General features: G+C 41.6%; 1 protein-coding gene across 7 annotated transcripts in view; it reads left to right on the forward strand.

Moving 5' to 3' along the window:
• Nucleotides 1–23,126, forward strand: part of Apbb2 (amyloid beta precursor protein binding family B member 2) — a 305,019-nt gene that overhangs the window by 133,011 nt on the left and 148,882 nt on the right. The window lies entirely within an intron of this gene.

Genomic DNA, 23,126 nt, shown 5'->3' on the forward strand with positions numbered 1-23,126 from the left:
GTTGTCATCTAAGTTTACTGTTGGTATTTGTTGAAGAGACTTCTCCTTTGAGGACCAATTTGGCAGTTTCTGCAGAGAAGCCTATGGACTTTGTGGGGAATGCGTTTTCTTTCTAGATCATTTGGGAACTATTTAACTGGTATTTTCTTCCAGGCAGAAATTCATTTTCTATTTATTTTGGTTTTCTTTCACTGATATCTTAGAGTTTGCAGTGTATACAGCTTCCACTCCTATCAACAAAAAATTCCGAAATATTTTGATGCTACTGTAAATGATAGGAGACTTTCACTTTTTAAAATTTTTTTTTTTTTTTTTTTTTTGGTGTGTGTACAGGTAGGTATAGTGTGTGTGTGTGTGTGTGTGTGTGTGTGTGTGTATGTGTGTGTGTGTGTATGTGTGTGGTATACATGCACACATATATAAATGCATGGAGGCAACTGGTCATCCTCAGGCATCATTTCCTCAGCAGCCAGCTGCATTTTTTGAGGTAGACTCTTCTGGAAATTGGGGCTTGCTGATTCAGCTAGGTGTAGGCAGAGTAGGCTGATGAGCTCTGTCCTGTCAACTGCTCCCAAATAACCACCCAGAGACTTAATATTAATTATAAATGCTCAGCTGATAGCTTAGGCTTGTTTTTTAGCTAGCTCTTATAGCTTTTAAATTAACCCACTTCTATTAATCTATATGCTACCTGAGGCCCATTTACCTTATCTATGTACTTCCCATCCTGCTTCTCTGCATCTAATGGCATCTCCTCCTGACTCCCAAGGCTGGGGTCATAGGTATGTGCTGATTTTTATATGGATACTGAGAATCAAACTCCGTCCTTAAGCTTGCACTTTATTCACACATACATACACACATGCGCGTGCGCGCGCACACACACACACACACACATACACACACAATTTTAATTTATTTATTACTGTATTTGGAAACAATGATTTTTGTATGTTGGTCTTAAGATCCATTTACTTGTTCATTTTAATTAAATACATATTTATCTTCTTTTCTATCTGTACTTTCAGGATATTCTGTAGATTTTTGTTGTTTCTTTTCATACTCACTGTCATCGTTATATACAAGTCCATTTTTGCTTTTTTCTAATTATTTCAGTGTATTTCTAACTTTTTTGGAGACTGGCTATACTATTTCTAGTTAAACTTGCTGCATGCATTGGCTATGCCTCACTGGTTTCTTACTTCTTGTTAACCCCTGATTGTCAAGGGATGCATCTGTGGGGTTATTTGATGTCAATCACACATGAGCACCAGTGTGCAGACAGGACAGTTTCCCCATTGCCCTCATGACATCTTGGTGCCTGTTGGGTCATTATGTCTGGTCCCATGGTGTCAGGGCACCTACTGTTTGGCCTGGGAACCTCATGTCACCTGACTCCCTACCTCTAGACCTGTGGCTTTAGTTTGGAGAGCTTGATTTCCTTTTGCTGATGTGTGACACTTTCTTCTTTGTGAGTCATAAGACTCTTAGCTGCCAGGCTTTTTACATGTGTGTAGTCTTTGCTTTTTAACAAATGGTATCCTATTTAAAGTATCCTATTTATTTTGTCCATTTCTGTGAAGTATCACAGCCCTTCCTGGTGGTCTCCACTCACCATAATGACTGGAAACTTTATCACTCTACTCTGATGAAAGACTTTAAGACCTCTGAGGCATCAGATTGCAATCCCAGATTTCCACACAACTTTAAATATAGTGAGTGACAAGTAAATATTAACTCAGTCTGAAGGTGTTTGCCTAGCTATCTATGGAGCTTCTATGCCTGCAAGTCACCCCTGCCTCCCTGTGGTGGAGTGCAGGCTTGTGATGGTCAACTCATCCCTCAGGACACACCTCTTGGCCAGGTCACAGAGTCTGTGTACTCCACTCTAGATTGCCCACTACCTTTATTTTTAGGGACTCATTAATACTGGACCATGATTCATTTTTCCAGTGACTTAATACTAATATTAATATTAGAGATAGGAAGGAAAGGCTGCTTTATATATTTATCTTTCTCTGAAGAGACAAGTAAACTTTGACAGTGCATTAAAATATCTTCCTTGTACATTAACTTCTGTTTTATTTTTGTTTCAAACATCCTCTGTCTTCTCCTCTAAGCAAAGCTTAATGTACATGCATATATATGTACATACCTATGTATGTATGTATGTATGTATGTATTTTTCAGGCAAGGTCTTGTTATATAGCCCAAGCTGGCCTGAAGCTCATGATTGCCCTGCTTCCGCACCCTGATGGTTGGGTTCGTACCTGGATTGGAATATTACTTTGGTATGGTCAGCAAACATCCCTCCCACCTGGGTGCTCTGGAGTAACAGAGAGCAAAGTTAAAAGGCCCCATAGCAAGACTTTAATAGCAGGAACTGGCAAGGCACCTGCTTGTTACCTATTCTGGGGCAGAAGAGTTTGGAATGCCATCTATGAAGGGAACTGTGTGTGCCTTCCCTTTTGCTTCTCTGGATAGCTGAGGGAACCTGTGTCCTGAGTCCTTGTTTTGAGTTCAAGTCCAGCTTGGGCTACAAGTGACACCTTTATCAAACAACAAACCAATCCAAAGCCCCCATCCCCGGAGCATAGCCCTTGGAAAAGGAAACAGAAAAGCGAGTAGCTGTATGGGGAAGTTCTGAAGCCAGAAGAGTAGTTTCTCCAAGTTTCCTGGCCCATTTATGTAAACCTAGAATCACTTTGAAGGGAGTGAACCTGATGAGTCAAATGAAAGCTATGGAAATCCTTGCAAAATAAAACTGATGGAATTCTGAAAGGGTTTAATTCAGAGTTACCAGATAGGTCAGCTTGTGGCTAGCTTCTACACTGCTAGGCTTTTCTGTGTGGATACATGTGAAGTGTCATGAGCACATACTAGCAATTATTCTGCAGATTCTGCAGAATGTCTGGGTTCTAGTCAATGTTCCCTCGGTTATGGAAAGTGAAAGCCACAGATTTTCACTTGTTTCCCCCTTGAATCCTTCCTTTCTGCCATCTGATAACTTGGTCCCCTGCGCCCAGGGTGCAGGGTGAGTCCCCAGAGAGCTCAGGTTTCATGCTGCTCATCTGGAACTTGATGCCAGACAAATGGACAGACTGGCTAACCATCCCGTCCTGCTTCAGGAGCGTGGCAGAACTGAAGACTATTTCCTATTGTCTGGGGACATCAGAAGATAGAAGCTTTCTGCTTGAGTAAAGCGGAGCTTAGATCACAGGGTAGAGTCAACCTGCCAGAGTCCAGGGCTGTCCTGACATCGCTGGGAGTTTGGGAAGAGTTATATGTTTACCCCATAGTGAGTTTACTATGGTACCTGGGACCAGTGGTGACCATAATTACACGATTTGTAATCAAATTATGGCTCATATCAGCTTAGAGGAGAGATGGGTCAATAAGGAGAATAGGACAGCTCCCTCTAATGGAATGTACTATTGTGGAAGGGAATGAAGTTCAGGTCATGTAGCTGGCAGATTGGACATGGGAATCTGGGTGCCATGAATGGTCTTGAAGGTCACAGGGAGTATAGAGTGTTATGGAGGGACCTGATTCACTGGATCAGATGGGAAAGGGCCAGCGGGGCATATGCCCTGGTAAGAACAGAGTGTGTTCTAATACAAAGAGTCTAATACATAGAAACAGCTCACAGTTCTTCGTGTATATATTGTTTTCATCTTGTGTCATAATTACTACTATCATCCCTCAATGTCACATGAAGAAACTGAGGCACAGAGACAATAAACATGTTATTGAACAAGAAACATTGTTGTTTAAGGCTGTATAGGAAGTCATGGAGATCAAATTTGAATGTAGCTCTACAGTGTCAGTTGTGAACCACAGTGTGCTACCTCCTGTAGGTGGGAGAGGAGTGGGAAGTTGGAAGGGGCAGATGTACCAAGGTCAGGATCTGGTAAGGTGATGTTATCCCATCTCTGCTCCCTATTCCACTGAGATGCGAGGAGATGAGGAATTCCCGCTGCTCATTCCCACTGCCACGGAGGTGTTTGTATTCCTCAAACTTGAAGCCAAAATAAGTCCTCCTCCCTTAAATGACTTGGTCAAAAATTTTTTAAAGCCACAAAAACAATAATTTAAGACAACCCATTCATGGAGACAGTGTCACTGGAAAAATTGGTGGTGAAGTACATCTAGCAAATCCTGGATGGTAAGAGTGGGCCTGATGTTGATGCTGGAGCTGGAGAAATTAGGATAGAGAAGGCCTCCAGTGATGGAGAGTGGACATGAAGCAGACTCCAGCAGAAAAGCTTTTTGAATTTCTGGTCCAAAGTGTGACACAATTAGATAGAGGGGTACTGCACCCCCATAACACTGGGAGACCATGTTGATCTCACTGAATGATTTTAATGAGAGATCAGAGCATGGTAAAAAGCCTAGCCTGAGAAGAACTGTGGCTTCGTTTCAACTGAAGGAATTGTGTGTAGTGTGTTCAGGGCGTGGGGTGGGGCCAGAACAGAGCGTGCCTAGTGGGCGGTGGGTGACGATGGAAATGGTGCCTGAGCTGAATCCTGGGACTCAAGGATCTCACTTAGGACTGCTGATTGTTTCCAGAGAGAAGTGAGTGAGAAGGCACCGGAGGTGAAGAAGGCATGAGGCCTGATCTGATGAGAGGTGCAGCATGCTAACTGGGTGTGCCCCATGTGATCAGGCAGGGGCAGGAGGGGGATGAGAACCAAACAGCGCCTGTAGGGGGCAGCACCTTTAGGAAGAGACTTCCCTGCCTAACATCCTAGGCATCTGCATTGCAGCTCACAGGCCCTTACTGGGAGAGTGAGGAGTCTGGCCCTTAGCAGAGTTCTCAGTGCTCAGGTTGTATCTGGGTTCACAGCAGCAAGATTTCATTCACACCCCTGCTAGCCATTTGATTACCAGTTTATGTCTGTGGGTGTAAGCAGAGGAAAACCAGAATATGTATGCTCACAGATTTAACTCATCCCTCTTCCTCTTCTTCTTGACAGTGATGCCCATGAAATGTAATTTTCTATGTAGTAGGTGTTTTGATACGATACCTAGAAATACTATGAGTACCTTCTTTGTTGGAAACTTCTCTTACTCCCAGAACAGAACCTCAAAACAAGAACATAGCAAGTAGCTTACTCAGTGCCTATAACCCTGCAACAAGTCTTTCTCTATCCTACCCGCTCCCACATAATGACACAGAAACTTCTTAATCAGGAAAGCTCGGCCAATAGCTAGGCAGGAGGTATAGGCAGAATTTCTGTTGTGAGAAAGGAAGAGGAGGAGAAACCTAGGCATGTGTAACAGAGATGCCAGGAGACATGGAGAGGAAGTAGGAGGTGCAAGATGGAAGAGAGGTAGTGCCACGTGGTAGAACATAGATTAATAGAAACGGGTTAATTTATGTTATAGGTGCTAGTTAGGATCAGGCTTAAGCTATAAGCCAAGCTTTCTTAATTAATAAGAACTCTGGGTCATCATTTGGGAGCTGGTGGGGCAGAGAAAGAATAGTTACATGACCCTTTCCATTTTCCAACATACACTTGACTGAATTGGGAGTGGCATAGTTGTGAGCCTAGCATTAGATAGTCTAAGACAACATAAGGATCCCAAGGCCCCATTTCCCAGAATTTCCAGTAGTGAACATAGCTATATGACTTCTTTCTAACCATTAAGACCCTAGAACTGTCCACTGGGGTAAGGGTGAGGTTTCAGGCCAAGTGCTTAGCATCCTGATAAAACATGACAAATTAGTCTATCAATGTCACTTTTCCCTTGGAAGCTGATGATGTGACTAAGAGCAGCCATCCTGTCACTATGAGGGAGACAAGGATAAAGGAAAGATAAAGAGCCATACAGAAGTGGCTGCCTTGACACACATTGTTGCTATTTAGCCATCACCAGTAGCCCTGAGCATTCCAGCTCCTTATTTGTTGAATCGATTCCTAGATAGGTGTTCTGATACCTAAAACCAAACAATGTTAGATGGAATAAATTGAAAGCTATTATGAGCCTTTTCCTGTGTGCTGTGATGGATCCATAATGTCCGTGATCTTCAAGATGACCTTTAGCCTGCTTGAAAACAACCTCTGAAAGGAGAGTTTCATTCCTTGTATTGAAAAATGTTCACAGCTGGGAGTGATGAGCTGGGGACTTAGTAAAATTTAATTTTCAGAATAAATTAACTTATATGTCTGAACTCTCTGTAGCAAGTCCCTCCAAGTTACTCAAGTTACTGTTCATGGGCAGTATCTTCTTAGGGCTTTTTTTTTTTTTTTTTTTATATATGACCGTTTCACTTTCTGGTGAAGTACATTGCCTGTGTTTATGGCTGTGGCGGAAACGATAGCTACACTTGGGATAATAGCATAAATAGTCTGATTTCTTGAAAATGTGGAGCTCCAACAAGCTTTATTGGATTTCAGGGTAATGGTGTTATTAAATTTTCTCCCTCTATCCAAAATGTATTGTGGCTAGGTTCCAAGCTGGTGACCTAGAGAAATTTCAGGCTCTGTATGTTTATGGGGGAAAAAAATTATCTTGGGATGCTCAATTGCTCAGGTGGGGTAAGGGAAATAATTGGATTTTCTTCTTTATCATGTTAGACTTTCCATGTCTCATGCAGATATGGAAGGTAGGAATGGTCAGTGACATGCTTCATGGAGATAGGGTGGGAAATGAAAATTGTCTGCTAGTAAGTCATGGGGAGATGCATTGTAAAGAGAAAAGGACTTTGAACATCTAATAAAAATCCTACTTTTAGTCATAGTCTTGTCATTTGAGTCCTAGAAGGATTTTGACATTCATTTAAAAAAAAAAAAAAAAAAAAAAAAAGTTGGGTTTACCCTCTATACCCTCTTCCTCCTTCTTTTTCTTCTTCTTTTTTTTTTTTGGTTTTTTTGTTTTGTTTTGTCTTTCTTTTCTTTTTTATGATTAGAATGCACTTAAACTATTTTCCCTTTCATTTTCTCCTCCAAACTCTCCCATATACCCCTCCTTGCTCTCTTTCTAATCATGACCTCTTTTTCCATTAATTGTGGTTATATACATATATGCATATGTATGTACATAGCTATTTCTAAATATATCAGTCTTGATTTTGTAGGAAAAGATAGTGTTGGCAAGTTCCACAAGCACCATAGAACTAACACAACTGCACACTATACTGGGCTCAGCTACATGGGGAACATGGAACAACTATCCTGTTTTCAACTCTTAAAAGCCTCTGCAAAAGCAGTTTGCAGTGTGGGGTTTGGTCCTCTTCTGTCACCAATAGAATGCCTGACACAGGGTCGTTCCTTATCTCTCAAGTGTATGATGAGGATGGGGACTGTCTCAGTGTTCTCTTTCTGTAAAGAGATACCATGACCATGGAAACTCTTTAGGAAAGCATTTAATTGGGGCTGGCTTATAATATAAGAGATTTAGTTCCCTATCATCATGGTTGGAAGCATGGTGGCATGCAGGTAGACATGGTGCTGGAGAAGGAGAGTCTTCATCTGGATTGGCAAGAAGCAGGAAGAGAGAGTGACCCTGGGCCCAGCTTGAGGGTTTGAAACATCAAAGCCTGGCCCCCGTGGTGACATACTTCCTTCAGCAATGTCCCTGCTCCCTGTGGGCCCATGGGAGCCATTTCTTTCAAACCACCACAGGGACATTTACCTCAGAACAGATGTATGACAGATAAATGAGATGACACCAAGCATTCCCTCATTTTACTGTCTTCTTGATAAAATTCTTCTCGATGAATTGTACCTGGGAATGAGCTGAGGGGGAATCTAAGCATTGTCTTTCATAGCTTTATATGTTGTGTTTATCCCATTCCCACATAGTAACCATGCAAAGTAAATGATAACTGGTTTAGGCAAGTTTGAGACAAGATAGTTTCAGCATCTCCTAATGTTTAGCTTTTACTTTTATAGATGCAACCTCGTCTCTAAGATGGGATGAGAGTGTTTTCTTCCTGAGGTAGTTAGGAAAGTATATGCCGTACATGTATAGAAAGCCTTAACATGATGCTTAATAAATTAGTCCATGTGTGATAACAGGCTTTAGAGATCATTATCTCTCATCCAAGTACTGACCAGGTCTGACCCTGCTTAGCTTCAGAACTCAGATGAGATCGGGGGTATTTAGGGTAGTATGGCCATAGGCATCACTGTCCTTATGAAAATCCCAGATATCTTCTACACCAGTGAATGGAACCATCAGGATTGGTTCAGTAGTTTAGTGTGCTGCAGTTTCACTGCCAATTTTGTTTATTTTCAAGACAGGGTTTCTCTGCATCACTTTGGAGCCTGTCTTGGAACTCACTCTGTAGACCAGGCTGGCCTCGAACTCACTGAGATCTGCCTGCCTCTGCCTCCCAAGTGCTGGGCTTAAAGGCGTGCACCACCAATGCCCGGCCTCACTGCCAGTTTTGAAAATGAAAACCAATTTGGTTTTCATGGAGAAAGAAATGATAGAGCTTTGGGAAAACCAGACGTGGTGGCACACACCTTTAGTCCCAGTACTCAGGAGGCAGAGGCAGGTGGATTTCAGAGTTTGAGGCTAGTCTGGTCTATGTAGCTTGTTCTAGGCCTGCCATGGCTACACAGTGAGACACTCTCCACTCCCCACCCCCACCCCAAAAAGAAAAGAAACTCCAGGAAAATTCTAGAGGGCTCTGAAGGTGGAGGTTAATAGGAGTAGCCTGGAGATGACCAGGGAGGGGTCTGGGAGACAACTGTATGAGGTGCCTGAGGAGCGTGTCCCGGGTGCTGTGGTTATACAACTGTGTTCTCCCAGAAGTAGAAGGTCAGAGAGGTTAGCTCTGCAGGTGGGGCCTGCACCATGCCTCACCCCAGCTGAGCCTTCATCTCACTAAGACTCAGCACCCTGCTCTATAAGGTGAGCCAGATGTGAGTGCCTTCCCGGTAGGATTTGTGCAAGCATCGAGAGCATGTGTTCATCCCACAGGAAGACCCTCAGCAGTATGTGTTACTTCATACTGCTCGGGTTCTGTACTCTGACAAGAGGTTGGAAACTCAGGCCTAGTAAGCAGAGCAGAAGTGGTGATGTTTGAAGGCAGCACCCTCTTGGGATGAAATTCATTTGTCCAGGACCCTAAAGAATCCCAAGTCCTATTGTTTCAGTCAAGAATATCAGCATGGAATCCAGGGATGCTTTTAAGGTACGTGCTTGCGCGTGCGTGCGTGCGTGTGTGCGTGCGTGCGTGCGTGCGTGCGTGTGTGTGTGTGTGTGTGTGTGTGTACTTGCGGGTCACACACATATGGAGGCCAAAGGTCAATGTGTGTATCTTTTTTGAGCACCTCCCCCCCATTTTTGAGACAGGTTCTCTCAGTAAATCTGGAGCTCAGTTATTGGCTAGGCAGGCCCCTGAGTTTTCAGTGGTCCATCTGACTCCCTGCCCCACACCCCAGTGTTGTGGTATACTGTGCTCAGGTTTTATGATTGTCCTGGGGATCCGAACTCGGCTCCTCATGCTTGTGTGTCAAGCACTTTACATACTCAGCCATCTCCTCAGTTCTCTTCTTTCCCTCTAAAAGATGAGAAGCCATCCTAGAGAAACAGCTTTTTCTTTATTGGGTCCCAAACACCCAGGCCCACTCCCCTTCCCTGTATCATCTATTCACATTATGTGTGCGTGGTGAGATTTCCATTTCTACCAGAACTCTGTAAGATAATTACATTTATATCAAGAGATTTTATACTTAAAGTGTGTGTGTTTATTTATCTGGAGACTTTTCTTATTTATTCTCAGCACTGAAGGCAGAGTGGGCAAGTGAATAGTGGGTTTTGTTAAGAGAAACTAACAGGAGGCAAAAGCAAACCTGGTCCCTAAAGAACTTCAAGTCCAGGAGTCACCTGTCAAGGGTGTGGGTGGGGTTCGGTGCTGGGGCAGGTTCTTAGAAAAATCAAGTAACTGACAAAACTTGCCCTTGGAGAAATCATGAACAAAAGAAAAAAAAGTTCAAAGTCAAAATGAGATGAAGAAATAAAAATTTGGAAAAATTGACAAATACTGAAGCAAGCAAATGTAGGTGGAGTTTATCTGTGTCCTGACAGTTGCTCCCAAATAACCACAACAGACTTAATATTAATTACAACTGCTCAGCCAATAGCTTAGGCTTGTATCCAACCAGCTCTTACATTTTAAAATTAACCTGTATCTACCCTCTGCCACATGGTGGTACCTTCTTTCAACGTGGTGGGTTCATCTTGCTTCTCGCTGCATCTCCCATGACTCCCCATACTCCACCCTTCTTCCTCCCAGCATCCTCTGTGTCTTGCTGTCCCGCCTACACCTCCTGCCTAGCTATTGGCCAGTTATCTCTTTTATTAAACCAATCAGAAGGCATGTTGGCAAAGATACATCTTCACAGTGTACAAAAAGATTATTCCGTAACAGGCAAAGAAGATCCAATATGTAGGTAAGAGTGAGCAAACTACATAGGGAGTGGTGAAGAAGATTGTGTTTGAGAAAACATTTTTGAAGAAAAATGTAATGCCATATTTAAAGAGAAAACCATGTGTTTTAGGGCATTAAGTTGGAACCTTCCACCCCAAGATTTCTGGAAAAATTAATAGAGTACAGAAGGAAGGAGACACCCTTCTGGGCAAGTCTACACAGAAAGAAAAAATGACAAATTGTTCTTGGTGTTTTAACAGAAACCTTTTGGTACCTACTTAAAATTCTTATGAATTTCACACAACACAATGAAATACCATATGTACCTTGCTTTCCCTCCTTCCATTACCCAATAGCCACTCCAACCCACCCCGCTCTGAACTTCATTTCATGTCTTTCTTTTTAAATAGTCCATTTTATCTGAGTTAGTGCTGCCCACATGGGCATAGGCATGGGCCTGTCTACTGGAGTGTGGAAAATCTACCTTTGCTACATCCTCAAAAACAGAATGATTCTCAGTGCTGGAGAGATGGCTCACTGGGTAGGAAGGCAACTCTCACCCAGCACCTCTATGGTTGTTCACAACCTATTGTAATTCCAGTCCCAGGAGATCCAGCACCTTCTTTTGTCCTCAGTAGGCACACCAGGTATGAACATGGTACACAGATACACATGCATACAAAACACTAATACAACTGAAACAAGTTATAAAAAAAAAAAAAATGAAGAAATATTTCCCCTTCCTGAGAAACTGTACCCTGCCAGTGACTCCTCAGAGAAAGATGGGACCTGCAGATCATCTCCCCAGCTGTCAGGATTTGGTTCTATAGATCTCACACAGGACTTGGGCAAATAACCCTTGCTGCTTGAATTAGTGAATGAGACAACCATCCTGTGCAGAAGACAGCATTTCACAGTACTCCTTCCCAACTTCTGTCTTTCATATTCTTCCCGCCTCCTCTTCCCTGTGTTCCCTGAGGCCTGGGAGTCCCAGTTAAGGGTGATGGAGATGTTCCATTTAGGGCTGAGCACTCGGCCTCTTATTCTTAGCACTTTGACTGTTGAGCATCTCTCCATTGATTGCTACCCATTGCAAAACAAGATGCCTCTCTGACCAAAGTTGAGAGCAGCCCTGGTCTATGATTATAAACACAGATATTTAGAAGGCACTTTGACAGCATGACCATTTAGCAAACTAACAATAGTAGGGCCCACATCCTAGGATCTCTGACTTCCCCAGCCATGGAGTTTTGATTTAAGATTTGTAATATCAAGCATGGCATTCCCTCCTGTGGAACAGGCCTCAAATTCAGAAAGCTGTTGGTTATCCCATGGCAGTCATGCCACTATTACACCAGATACATGTTTCCTGGCAGGATCTGTCTGTGGGTAAAATTATTGGTGCCTTTTCTCCCCTCAGCAGCTTGTCTGATGCTGTGAAAGCTGCCTTGAGGGAAGAAGTTTCTTGGGGTTGAGATTGATTACTCTATGTCCTCTAGCCAAAGTGCATCTTATCACGTAGTTATGGTTGATAATGCAGAGAAATAGCAATAGTGTGCATTGTTGTGGAACATCTGGAGCCTTTATGACTAATAATTCATAGGGAAATATCCCATGCCTTACAATATAATTTTCATTTCATAACTGGCATATTATAAGAGAGTTGTTGTCAACTCATGCAGGGTAATTCCATTAAGCTCCTTTTTTAAACAGTTACTTTTTGATGTTGGCTTACTAATTCCATAAGGCTTTTTCATACATGCTTAGTTTTGGTTAACCCACTCATTACTCTCTCCTCTTCCCCTTGTCCCATCCCTACCCTATACCCATCCCTTCTTAATCCTTTAAGCTTCAGTATTTCCCCCCATCTTTAATTTTTCAGTTAGCATAAAATACATTTTGTGTTTCATAATGACATTTTTATACATATGTATTCTTATACTTTGTTCTATTTTATCCCTTTCCTCTTGTCTTCTATTCCCTGTCTGCTGCTAACTCCCCAACAGTCCCCCTCTGCTTTTGCCTTACAGATATTCAGGAACCCTGTCTTACCTTCTTTTCCCCAAAATAGCTCTCCCACCCAGTCCCCTTACAGAAAACCCTTTAGGCCCAAGAGAAATAGAAAAGCAAATGTAATGTACTCCAAGAAAAGAAAGCATGTGCCGAGATTTCCAGAAAAATGGCTCCCTATTATAAAGAACAAACCTGGGTGTTGGTGGTTGTTTTTTAGTCTTATGGCTCTCCTGGGGTGCCCAGCACCCAAATAAATCACACATAAAGGCTTATTCTTAGTTACAAATGCCTGACCTTAGATTGGCTTGTTTCTAGCCAGCTTTTCTTAAATTAACCCCTCTACCTTTTCCCTCTAGGCTTTTATCTTTTTTATTTTTTGTATGTCCTACTTTCCTTCTTATTCTGTGGCTGGCTGCCAGCCCCATCTCCTTGCTCCTACCTCATTATTGGCTGTTCAGCTCTTTATTAGGACCACCAGGTACTTTAGACAGGCAAAGTAACATAGAGTTAAACAAATGCAGCCTAAACAAAAATCACACGCCTTAAAATAGTATTCTACCACATTTCCCCCTTTTTGTCTAAGCAAAAAGAAAGGTTTTAACTTTAACATAGTAAAACTATACACAATGTAAACAGTTATCAAGTAAAATTACCTTTACAATATTGTGTCCACTTGTAGTTAGCATATTCATAGGATATAATGCATTATGTATCTTATCTTAGTGAATCCAGTTTTATACCTAACTTACTTTCTATCATATCTAAGAATACCAATCTTTAACTCCACCAAAGGCACCAGAGAGATATATTACTTAAGTAAGCAAAAAAGTGCATTGCAAATGGCTTCCATAAACTCTAGAAATGACAGAGACATCTAATTGCCTGGACAGTCACCCAAAGTTCCTTTGCAACGTTGGGGCATCCATCTCCAGTCTACAGACCCATAGTATCTGGCAGACTTTAAAATGAATCAGAACATTTGAAAGACTGTCCTGCCTGTATTGGCATTTTGTGTCATTTTCCTCTGTGTTCTGGCAGTTTTTTCTGTGAAGCAGGAACCCTGAAGGACCATTCTACCTTGTTCTGGCCAAGTTTAGTGGTCACTTTACTGTGGGTCCAACATGTGCAGTTTGCACAACACATTGTCAGCAGGCAGAGGCAAGAACTTTTTTTTTTTTTTTTTTTTTTTTTTTTGGCTCAGTGGCTAACCTTAGCTATAAGGAGTATCTTTGTTACCCATCATTTCTGAAGTAAATTGGTGCTGCCAGAATCAGATGTGTCTAATTGTCACAAGCCCTCAGTTAACAAAACATTTTAAATGCCACATTTTGTAGGTCTTGAGTGGTTTGAAGATCTAAAATATATCTCTGTTATGAACTAGAAAGCGTACCTAACATACCTATAAATTTGATTGTTAAAAAAATGACTATTGAACTTTTTTTGATTATCCTAAATAGTTTATAATAGCTTTTAAAAACTAGACTTTTATGTCACATTTCTAGATACTATACCTTAAACAAGAGAAGAAACATATATGCAATATGAAAAAACTACCTTAAATTAGCCAGGCGTTAGTGGCACACGCCTTTAATCCCAGCACTCAGGAGGCAGAGGCAGGTGGATCTCTGTGAGTTCGAGGCCAGTCTGGTCTACAGATTGAGTTCCAGGACAGAATTCCAAAGCAATATGGAGAAACCCTGTCTTGAAAAACAAGAAACAAAACAAAATAAGTTAGTATCAATATTTTAAAAATCCTTTAAATAAGATTAGGAACATATATACAGTGTGTTGCAACAAAAATTACCTTAAATTTGTATCAATATACAAAAGTCTTTTGAACAAGAACAAAAACATAGATACAGTGTAACAAAATTGACTTTGAATTTGTATCCATATACCAAAATCTCTGCCAAGGCAAAAATCTCTGAGATTAATTATAACAAACATCCATATGCCACAAAATAACCAAAGACCACCCATACCCCTTTTCTCATGAGAATGTAGGTGCAGTTCTCTCCAAACCACTTCCTGGTGGTGACTGTCCAGGCTGTGGGCGAAGACATCCCCAGGAGTCCCAGAGAAAATTTTAGATAATGACCAAGTCTTGGGAAGACCAGTTATAACCTCTGATGATAGTTATCACCTGTCAAGTTTCAGGTGGTCTCTCTTGATCAGACCAGATCCATGTCAACCTGGAACCAATCCACTGGAGCAAATCCACAGCCTCTTTTTTCCTGTGGAAACAAAATCAAAACCACCAGCACTTCTTTAAAGCATTTTTGATTTTCATTTAACAAACACAGTTTTTGACTTTTTTAAAGCTAAGGTATTCTTAAAATATCTAGGCTGTTTCCACAGTCCCTCTTTCAATTCCAGGTCTCTTGGTAGCTGTCCTTTGCTTCTCAATAATCAAAAAACTTAAAATCAGCACAATAGCATATAGGATCCAGACTCACTGTATATTTTCCATCTCTACATGGCTTTATTATTATTATTATTATTATTATTATTATTATTATTATTATTATTATTACTACTTTTATTCTCTCTTTAAAGACGTTATTATTTTAAAATTATTTTATGACTGTCCATACTCTTTTTCAAGCCTACCCACATTGTAAAACACACTGGAAGCTATTTAGAGGTTTTTGGGTCTGGACCTCTTACACTGTGTATCTCTAGTCTTTTTTGACCACATGAGCAAACTTTAACTACACCTGGTCCTTTTGCAGCTCTATCAGCTGACTCCACCCACTTTTGGAGTGGGGAAAGGCTAGAGCTCATGTCCATTTGGAGGTTTGTGACTGAGAACTGCTTTAAATCTGTTTTGGCTATGAAGTACAAATCCATGATTACCATTGATTCAAGAGTTTAGTTTTGAAGAGAGGGTTGCCTCCTGGGGTAGCTGGTGGAATCTTTTCTGTGACCTGGGAAATAATTCTTTAAGAACATTTCTTTAGAATAATTCTTTAGAATATTTTTTTTTGTTCAGTTTTCTTAGTCATGTTTTATTTTATCGTAAGAAGAGTATAACTTGGAGGGGGGAGATAGCACAATGAAGTGTTTGCTATCCAAACATGAAGACCTGTGCGGACTGTACTGTGTGCTTGGAATCCCAGTGCTAGGGAGGCAGAGACAGCATCTCCCTCCAGCTAGCCTGATGAACGGCATGCCCTTTGTATGCGCTTACTATAAACACTCAGAATTTCCTCTCCCAGGGTATTCTGTTGTGCATAGTAGTAACAGCAGCATTTTGTGTGTGAGCACAGTGGAAGAGGCTAATGCAGTCTGGCTTCATGGAGCCTTGGGCGGGGGGGGGGGGGGGGTGCTTGAATCTCAGAAAAAAAATGTTGCTTCACATAACCTCATCTCTCTCCTACATCAGCTTGGGTTTAATCCCAGCAGCTCTTATTTGGTTGCTATGGGTGTAATTAGTGTATCACTGTCTCTCTCCTTCACAATGTCACTGAAAGCCTTTTAACTTTCAGTTGCTCACACAATCACTAGCGTCTTCATATATTCAGCGAGTCTTTGAGGAAGTCAACCCTGCTCACCATGTGTCAGTCAGCCACACGGTGATGCAGGCTTGCTCATCTTTGCAGCATACCCCCACATGTCCTGTTTGCCCAGACTGGGCTGGTGTAATATGGTCTTGACCAAGAGGACTCAGCCATCCTACCAGAATCTCTAGCATGCTTCCAGCAGGCCAGCGAGCCTATGCATGCATGAAGGTAGCAGAGATCCTGGGGGCTGAAAATGGGCCTGCCTTTGTCTATAGTAAGTGCCTGTGTCCTCCATTTGGACAGTTAGCCAAAACAAGTCACATAGCTGAGGACAGAGCTAGTGGAGAATGACTGCACAGTGTGAACAGATGGCAAGGGTACAGGAACCTGGTGATAGGTATGTCAATGCAGTTGGTCGGCCATTGCCACCCAACAGTGCATTTTGAACTGGCATGTCTTTGAAGCATTAAACATTGCCCTTATTTGTAAACCACAAGTATAATGCCTTTGAAAATACAAAAAGTGGAGATCAGGTACATGAATGAAGGAAGTGTGATTCTTTCACTTCGTCTTAAAATTTTCTGGTGCAGTAAAGAAGCCTATCTTTAATGTTCTGTATTGAGTATTTCTTTTCCAGCTGTTGCCGTTTTCCCCAGAGAGGCATTTGAGCCAGCAGCCTCTTCCTGGGCTGTGGGTAGCATTCTTTGTTGATACTGTTCTTAAGATTGGTTTTGAATTCTCTCTTGGAAAAGACAAAATGAGGAAGATAAAGAGCTAGAATCCTTAAGGGATTTTGTGTAAAGTATGAAAATCAGAGGTACAATCAGTCTCCGTACTTTCCTTAGGAGAGCTGCATTTTTCGCTGTTTTTAAGTTACTAAGTGGTCTGTTTACAATAAACAGTGATTCTTAGGAAATATGTCATGTGCCTAGTATGTAGATGGCAAAAGTCGTATTACCAATTATGATTTATGTCCCTCAGAATAAGAAATCCGTCTGTTTCTATAGAGCACAGCATTATATGTGAATTCATTGTGTGCACCTTTGCTCTCTTCCCGTAGAATTAAAAAAAAAAGTTGGAATAAAATTCTGCATGTACATGCTTATTATGTGCCATTCATTACATGCACATTACAAAGTTAAACACACACTAGTAGCCTGTGTATTGTAGTAAACAAGTAGGTTAAAGTTACATTTTGCTTGTTTTCTGATTTTAGGAGCTACCCTTAGAATCAGATTTAAAAAAAAAAAAATCTATGTACTTCCTTTCAGTTGTGTTGTTTTGTTTTCCTGAACTTCAAGGAAAGGGGACTTGAGTTTTGCTTGCCAGCAGTTGTTTTCCTGTGTTAGAAAATGTTAGACATCAACTCCAAAAACAAACAAACCTGAAAAACGTGGCAAGAATTATTTGGTAGCATTAATTAAATCAGATGGAGCCATCTTCATGCAAAAAGTCCTAGTGAGTGTGGCAGTGCCAGGAGCCTGGTGTTCAGGGGTAAAAACAGGTACAAGTCATGGTAACAACTCATGACCTCCTTTGGTATGACCTCTGCCAGGCTATCTGTGTGTGTTTGCTTCTTAGTCTGTAGTATTGACATCGTCGCAGGACCTCTTGTGTAAGTCTGTGAGAAGTAAGAAATAGGATTATCTTTCTAATGCCTTTACTTGGCATAGGGCCTGACACATATAAGAGTCCTGTCAATGCCACGTGAGTGCTGAGTGCTGGTACCCTGGTCGTTTGGTGGAGCTGCTCCATTTTATAGACCTTGAAATAGAGATGAAACTCTTAGGGGAAGATAATGAAAACCCTGAAGATTAACTCAGTAATGTATTAGTAGGTAGACAGCATTGTCATACATACATTGTCTAAAAGTATTTCTTAACTACCATAAGCTTGCAGATTTTCAAGTTCTGTTGTACATTGATACTTTTTTTTTTTTTTTTTTTTTTTTTTTTTTGGCAGACCATCTCTTCTTGCTTGACAGGATGAAATGATGATTCTTTTTCCATTAAAAATTTAGCTCACTTTACTATTTGTGAACATTTTCATAAAAACTTAGGCTAGGACAAGGAAAGAAGGGAGAAGATGTGGACCCACTCCAGTTTATAGAGTGCTTATATTGGGTATACAGAGCTCTCCAGAACACTTGGATTTTTTTTTTTTCAAAAAGCTTGCAGCCTGATTAAAAGAGATAATGTATGTATAAGACATTGGCAACAATAGTAGCATTTGTCATTTATGAGTGCGCTAAAATGTACAAGGCACTAAAGCAAGCAGGCAAGCAACCAATGATCCCCCATTTGATCCTCAGAGTAACTGTTGGGTTGACGGTAGTCACAGTATGCAGTTGGAGATGTTTGAACCCCCAACAGACATGAGCCATTGGCTCTCATCATAAAGAACTCAAGTGTCGAGTTAGAACTCAGGGCTGAGGTACTCGTTTTCAAAGTTAGAATCCAAGGTGTGGTTTGACCTCATTGCACAGTTTTCATTACTGATGTGTAGAGAACTGGAATGATCATTGTGTCGGTACTCAGAAGCACTTCCACAAACTCTTTCAGGTAAACCAGTGTGTATTTGTAGTTACCCATGCCTAGAAGTTCTAAATGTAAGTTATTGCTTTCCATCTTAATATGCACTGGAGATTCCAGGGGTAAAAGCTTCTAAATGAAAGGTAATAGTTCTGAATCATGTGGGGACTTTTCTAAGATCGATTAGCACTGTGAAGTCAGTGTGAATGCCTACAGCGCATGTCATCCTGTCTGAATTGACAGAGAATTACACAGCTCTGTCAGTCTGCATGAATGGCAGTGGCGAGAACAATGATTCAGTGTGTAGACGAGACAAGCCTCTGGTTGCTCTTCATTGTCCCCTTGGTGTCTTTGTGCCTGATAAACTGTCCTTTGACGTGCATCCATCCCAACTTTGTATTTTCTTTTTTGTTACATTTGTGTGTTACTACGTTATCTGTGATTTCACTTCCAGAAAGTAAAGGGTTCCTTCTAATGTCTTACAAGGCCGTGGTCAGGGAGAGATGTGGGGTCCGCTAAGATTATACTGGGGAAGTGTTTTTAGAATGCATTTGAGATTTTATAGCATTTAGTTCCTGAGGTTTGGGGTAAGGGGCGTGGGTGTGGATCTGAAGGGAATGGAACACGCATCGGATGCCCTGCAGAGAGGTGGACACATGCAGTGTGCTCCTCAGCTGTGCTGCTGCAGGGTCAGACAGAGGCGGCTGACCTATAAAGTGAGCTTAGCTTATACTCTTAGAGGTTATGCCTATGGTTACTGCCCTCCATTCTCTTGGGAACATCTTTACAGCTGTAGTTTTGATCTAGAATGTTCCCTAAAGGCCACATGTTGAAGGCTTGGTGAACAGCCCATAGTGCTGTTGGGAGGTAGGGGTGTCTTGGAAGACAGATCTTAGTGAGAGATTTCAGTTCGTTCATTTTTGTGTTCTCAAAGTGGGTTGTGAACTCCATTCTCTCCTTTACTAGCTCCATCCTTGCCATAAAGTGAGTGGCTTTACTCCACCTCACACATCAGCCCTACTGTCCTGCCTCGCCATAGGCCCCAAAGCATAGGGCAAATCAACTATAGATCAAAACCTCCAAAACTGAGGCAAAACAAGCCTTTCTTTTTTACAAGTTAAATGTTCAAGAATTTCATTATAGCAACAGAAAACTAACAATTACAGTGGCTAGCTGTGGAAGTCATGAAGTGACTGAACTTTAAAACAGAAGCAGAGAGACAGAAATGGTCCTTCCACTCAGTGTGTTTTATAGTCAACAGCCCTGGACTCAGCTACAAAACATTAATCAGGAGTCCTCAGTTTGTGTTTAGATTTTATAAGATGTATTCGAAAAGCTAGACTCATCTGTACATGAAGCCACAAACTTGATAACTATTTTCCATTGAGGGCCATGTATCAACTTGTTGAGATTATATCTAAATTAATTACAGTTTCATAAAGTTGAAACTTCACTTCTTAAGTTGCACTGGTTGTGTTTTACACTGGTTATGTTTTAAGTGTTGAAAAGCTCCACGTTGCTCCCAGCGGCTTCCCTGTTGTACAACACAGCTGTAGATTGTTCTTAAAACTACTCTGCCATATTACACATGGCATGTCTGTCATGCAGGGAACATGGCAACAGGCGGGCAGGCATGACACTGGAGCAGTGGCTGAGAGCTTGCATCTGATCCACAAGCTTGAAGCAAAGAGAGAAAGTGAGAGAGCAAACTGGGAACGGGGTGGGTTTTGAGTGGTCAGAGTTTGCGCACAGGAGCACACCTTCGTCAGCAAGGCCGCACCTCCTTCACCAACAGTTCCACCAACCGGAGACCAAGTATTCAAATGTATGAGTGTATGGGGACCATTCTCTTTCAAACCACCATATTACTAAGGAAAAATAATTGATTTGTTTATTTTGTTTCAGCTTTAAGGCCAGGGTGTGTCTTGTTGATAGTAGGGTTGGGTATTTAAATATTCTTCACCTAAGTCCTGTTCCTGCTTCATAGTGCATCTTTAACTTCACTATCCTGGGTGTCCTGTCTAACATCCTTCCTTCATTATGTCTCAGAGATGGGCTCTTTGCCTCCAGAACATACCTTTCCTGGCTTGAGTACTTTATACTCTTTTTTTCTGTTAGACTTGGTATTCTGTGAGAGAAATAAGTATTTTTGTTCAGTAGAGGATCCCCTGATATTTGCATAATGCATGGCACAGGCAAATGTGGAATGTGTAATAGATAATATACAGTTAGTTACCAGTACAGGACAAGTAGGAGATATGTAATACATAATAATAGAATTAATGACATGGGGCAAACAGCTACTATATCATGTGTGGTCACAGGGCAAGTCAGGAATATGTAGCAGATGCGGTGTAACTAAAGCAGTGACTAGAAAAATATCTGATTTTTACCTATAGTAAAGATGGAGTTTTGTTCAGGTCAAGGGACAGAAATATTTTCAGGATTCTGTACAAGAAAAGGATGCAGGAAACCCTCATGCAAGTCAGTCTCTTCTTGCTTTCCTGTGTTGCTTTATCTGTGTTCATTTTCCAGTTGCTTCTATCACTTTGTCTTTGTCTGTGCATGTCTTGCAATGCAAACTGAAGACAAAGAAATAAAGTGCTAAGGAGCTGAGCTGCACAGCGCAGAGACAAATGGGTGCAGAGGAGGCATCTCCTGGTGTTTCAGTTCAGCCAAACAAACCCACCCCTTCAATTATAATGGAGTAATGAGCCTGTTCCACAGCATGTGAAAAAATAATTAGAAAAGTACTATAGGCCAGTGGACCAGGTGTCAGGTCATTATCTGAATCATAAAGTTGGAAGTTATGCCCATTAAAGGTTACTAGTTTGGAAAAGGTTAGATTAGAATGCAAGAGTCTTGGAAAATAAGAATTTTTCCGATGTGAAGGATACTTTTGAAAACCTCCAGCCTTTGACTATTTTTTGTAACTTTCCATGGAAGTGTAACGTGCACACAGAAATGTGCACATGAGGACATAGCCCAGGAGGACACGGCTTGATGGATTTCTCCTTCTGTCAGTGCTTCATCACCTTGACCAGCATTCCTGGGGTCACTTTCTTGCTACTTCCTCTCCCAGCCCCTGCACCCCATCTTAACACACAGAAGTGTTTCCTGTTTTTGTATTTTATACAAATGTATCGTGCAATCCCACTCTTAACCCAGTGTAATGGGTTATCATCCCGAGTGACATTCCTGATGGTGGACTCCCTGAAAACAAATCCTGTTATCCTGTTGATAGAGTTAAGCTGGTAGAGGCAGTTTCCTGTTGTTTCTAGATCTTTGTTTTTCTCTTTGTGTGTGTGTGTGTGTGTGTGTGTGTGTGTGTGTGTGTTTGTGTGTGTGTGTGTGTACGCGTGCGCCCGTGTATGTGGTGCCCATATTGACTAATGGTCAGCCTTATGAGTCCTTAGAAACTATGCATCTTGTTTTATGAGGCAAGTTCTCTTAAGGGAATGGGATTTACTAATTGGGCTAGAGTGGCTGGCCATGGTTCTTTACCTCCCCAGTACAGGGATTTAAAGCATACACCATCATCATGCCTAACTTTTTTTGTGGTGGTGGTGGGGGTTAGGGTATCAAAGCACATTCTCATGCAAGTACTTCACTGGCTAGTCCTTCACTTAATGATCTATCTCCTCAGCCCCTATTTTGGAAATCCCCTATGAAGATGTGTGTGTGTGTGTGTGTGTGTGTGTGTGTGTGTGTGTGTGTGTGTTTACTTCAGTATATATACTTTAAAAGTTTTTACTCAAATTAGGGGTTGGGGGAGATGGGTCAATGGGTAATGTGCTTGCTGTGCAAGCATGAGGGCCTGAGTTGAAACTCCTAGTACCCATATAAAAGCTGGACTTGGTTGCATATGTCTGTAATCCTGGCATTTAAGCTGGCTGGTGGGGAGGCGGAAGTAGATGGGGTAGAGTCAAGGAGAGATGTAGGCCAGCTCACTGGCCAGCCAGTCTAGCTACTTGTTGAGCTCTGTGTTCACTGAGAGATAAGAATCTGTCTCAAAAAGTAAGATGGAAAACAATAGTGGGGGGCAACCTCTTCCTGCCCCCATTGTAATGTGAAAAATAGAAAAAGAAAGGAAGGAAGGAAGAAAGGAAGGAAGAAAGGAAGAAAGAAAACTTCTAGTTGGTTATACCATGCTCTGGTGTGCATAACACTCGTTTCTCAGTGATAGATCTTAATGTGCTTTTCTTATCCACCACATCTCCCCTATTGGCATCACGTTGCTCTACTGAGGTGTAAATGCCTCTCAATGAGCCAGCTGCTTATCCAAGAACAGTGTGGTCATTACTGGGTTTTCGTGGCCATTGAACAGTAGAATCCTTATGAGATTACCTACTAGATACATTCTTCGAAGTGGACTTGCCCAGCAGTAGGGGCCCACCCATGGAAAATTTCCTCAGATGTTTGTAAGTAGCCATCCAAAAAGTTTGATGACTTTTAATCCTGCCAGGAAGGTTGACATTTCTTCTTTCCCATGCCCTTGCCTTGCTTCTGGCATCATCTAGCTTCTCAGTCTTTATAGTCTCAAAAAGCAGAGCCACTGTCCCTTCAGGTTGCCATTTGGTTCCTTTGGACTGTTTTTATGTTTTGTGGACAGTACTCCATCCTTTGCTCCATTTTCTGATGACTTGTTCATATTTTTTCTTAATGATTCCAAGTAGCCCTTTCTATAGGTAA

This window comes from Phodopus roborovskii, unplaced genomic scaffold, assembly GCF_943737965.1.
Source record: "Phodopus roborovskii unplaced genomic scaffold, PHOROB, whole genome shotgun sequence".
NCBI lineage: Eukaryota > Metazoa > Chordata > Mammalia > Rodentia > Cricetidae > Phodopus > Phodopus roborovskii.